This window comes from Salvelinus fontinalis, chromosome 11 (assembly GCF_029448725.1).
Source record: "Salvelinus fontinalis isolate EN_2023a chromosome 11, ASM2944872v1, whole genome shotgun sequence".
NCBI lineage: Eukaryota > Metazoa > Chordata > Actinopteri > Salmoniformes > Salmonidae > Salvelinus > Salvelinus fontinalis.
The window spans coordinates 20,288,183-20,291,758 of NC_074675.1; positions in this window are offsets into that span (position 1 = coordinate 20,288,183).

The window sequence follows — 3,576 nt, forward strand, 5'->3', positions numbered from 1 at the left end:
ATTCGAAAGGCGTTTTTAATTGTTCAATGCAATCAACACAAGCAAATAAATGTACCAAGTAAAAAAAAAAAACATAGTTCATTTCTTAGATTTTTTTCACAGTCATATTTACTTACATGATTTCTCATTCATTATCAATTTATGAATCCCTCCCAAAGTCCCTGCCAGCAAAACCCAGTAGCCTGGGAAGGAGTTGATCTCCTCTCAAATGTCCTCTCTGGACTTTTGAGAGCAGACTGGGATTCACATACTTTTCCAACCTACACTGTGAATGTTTAAATTATGTATTCAATGTAGACAAGAAAAACACTAATTTGTGTGTTATTAGTTTAGTGTTTTTCTTGTCTACATTGAATACATAATTTAAACATTCACAGTGTAGGTTGGAAAAGTATGTGAACCCCTAGGCTAATGACTTCTCCAAAGCTAATTGGAGTCAGGAGATTGGAGATGTTGGTATGTTTTTCTATTGTTGTGACTTAGATGAAGATCTGATCAAATTTGAGAACCAATTTATGTAGAAATGAAACAATTGAATTAACAAAGTCACGTGAGGACAAAACTAAGACATCGGTAAACTTGTTAAAAGCAGAGTTATTAAGAGTAAAAATACAAAAAGTTTAGCAAGTAGCAAAAAACAGTACAGCAGTACAGAGACAATGAGGAAGTGCTTTGCGTCACCAGTCATGTTTTTGTCATGGTTGATAAGCATAAAAAAGGACTTCATAATAAGATAATACATCAGTGCATTCTCACTTGTCTACAGTGCATTCGGAAAGTATTCAGGCCCCTATATTTGGGGAGTTAATCCCATTCTTCTCTGCAGCTCCTGTCAAGCTCTGTCAGGTTAGATGGGGAGTGTCACTACTTTCAGGTCTCTCCAGAGTTGTCTGATCATGTTCAAGTCCGGGCTCTGTCTGGGCCACTCAAGGACATTCAGAGACTTGTCCCGAAGCCACTCCTGCGTTGTCTTGGCTGTGTGCTTAGGGTTGTTGTCCTGTTGGAAGGTGAACCTTCGCCCCAGTCTGAGTTCCTGAGCGCTCTGGGGTGGGTTTTCATCAAGGATCTCTCTGTCTTTTGCTCTGTTAATCTTTCCCTTTTACTGAGTGCTGCAGAGATGTTTGTGCTTTTGGAAGGCTCTCCCATCTCCACAGAGGAACTCTGGAGCTCTGTTTAAGTGACCATCAGATTCTTGGTCACCTCCTTGACCAAGGCCCTTCTAAGCCAATTGCTCAGTTTGGCCGGGCAGCGAGCTCTAGGAAGAGTCTTGGTGGTTCCAAATTTCTTCCATTTAAGAATTATGGAGCCATGTGTTCTTGGGGACCTTCAATGCTGCAGAATTTTTTTGGTACCCTTCCCCAGATCTGTGCCTCGACACAATCCTGTCTCTGAGCTCTACGGACAAATCCTTTGACAGATGTGTGCCTTTCCAAACCATGTTGAATAAATAGAATTTACCACAGATGTATTCCAATTAAGTTGTAGAAACATCTCAATGATGATCAAATTAAACAGGATCTACCTGAGCTCAATTTTTTGTGTCATAGCAAAGGGTCTGCATACTTGTGTAAATCAGGCATTTCTGTTTTTCATTTTTTATAAATTAGCAAAACTTTCAAAAAACCTGTTTCCACTTTGTCATTATGGGGTATTGTGTGTAGATTGATGAGTAAAACATGTATTTTATACATTTTATAATAAGGCTGTAACGTAACAAAATGTGGAAAAAGTCAAATGGTCTGAATACTATCCGAATGCACTTTATCTACAATACAAAATGTATAATACCACCATACAAGAATATTACAAGGTACGTGTGTGTAGAATGTGTGTGCTAGCGTTTGTGTGCGTATGCGTGTGTCTGTACCTCTGTGTGTCTCTCACAGTACCCTCTTTTCCATAAGGTGTATTTGTATATATTTTTTCAATATGATTCTACTGCTTGCATCAGTTACCTGATCTGGAAGAGAGTTCCATGCCGTCTTGGCTCTATGTAGTTGTCACGCCCTGACCATAGTTTGCTTTGTATGTTTCTATGTTTTGTTTGGTCAGGGTGTGATGTGGGTGGGCATTCTATGTTGTATGTCTAGGTTGTCTATTTCTGTGTTTGGCCTAGTATGGTTCCCAATCAGAGGCAGGTGTCAGTCGTTGTCTCTGATTGGGAGCCATATTTAGGTAGCCCGTTTTCCTTTGGGTTTTGTGGGTGGTTGTATCCTGTGTCTGTGTTATTACCATACGGGACTGTTTCGTTCGTTTGTCAGTTTATTGTTTTTGTTCATTGTTCAAGTATTCTTATTAAAATGGATACTTACCACGTTGCGCATTGGTCCTCCTCTTCTCATTCCAACGACGAGCGTTACAGTAGTACTGTGCGCCTCCCATAGTCTGTGCTGTACTTGGGGATTGTCTAGAGACCTCATGTGGCATGTCTTGTGGGGTATGCATGGGTGTCCGAGATGTGTGCTATTAGTTTAAACAGATGACATTTGAGCCATGAGAGATTTGTGGCCTGCTGGAGGTCATTTTGCAGGGCTCTGGCAGTGCTCCTCCTTGCACAAAGGCGGAGGTAGCGGTCCTGCTGCTGGGTTATTGCCCTCCTACGGCCACCTCCACGTCTCCTGATGTACTGGCCTGTCTCCTGGTAGCGCCTCCATGCTCTGGACACTACGCTGACAGACACAGCAAACCTTCTTGCCACAGCTCGCATTGATGTGCCATCCTGGATGAGCTGCACTACCTGAGCCACTTGTGTGGGTTGTAGATTCCGTCTCATGCTTCCACTAGAGTGAAAGCACCACCAGCATTCAAAAGTGACCAAAACATCAGCCAGGAAGCATAGGAACTGAGAAGTGGTCTGTGGTCACCACCTGCAGAACCACTCCTTTATTGGCCTGTCTTGCTAATTGCCTATAATTTCCACCTGTTGTCTATTCCATTTGCACGACAGCATGTGAAATTTATTGTCAATCAGTGTTGCTTCCTAAGTGGATAGTTTGATTTCACAGAAGTGTGATTGACTTGGAGTTAAATTGTGTTGTTTAAGTGTTCCCTTTATTTTTTTGAGCAGTGTATAAACAGCTGAAGATGCGCGTTACCGAAATAGTGCTGTGCGTAACAAGCTTGGCTCCTTCCAGTATGAATCTTCAATGGCGAATGGCCGTCTTTACGCAGGAGTTTATGACATGGTTGGTGTTCCAACACAAACATTACATATTGCCGTTTACCTCAGCTCATTGGCTATCTACCCAGCTAGATTTCAAGACGATCAGTGGTCATTGGGTTAAAATACAGTCAATAAACGAAACAGCGGTCATATAATTGGTGCACAATGAGGTCATTACTTGTTGTCTTCCAAACGGTTTCTTTCGGTCAATACGTCCCGCGAAATGACCCATCAAGTTTGGTTGTGTTACAATAAACCAGTTGATTGCAATGAAACCAAACATGACTGGATAAATTCACGTTTAGTTTGTGTATTTACGTCGAATGTTTAGTCAAAAATTGAATGACACGGAATTCACGACACCAGCGGTTCACAAAATGTTTCGGTAGGCTATAAAAATGGATTTAACCGAA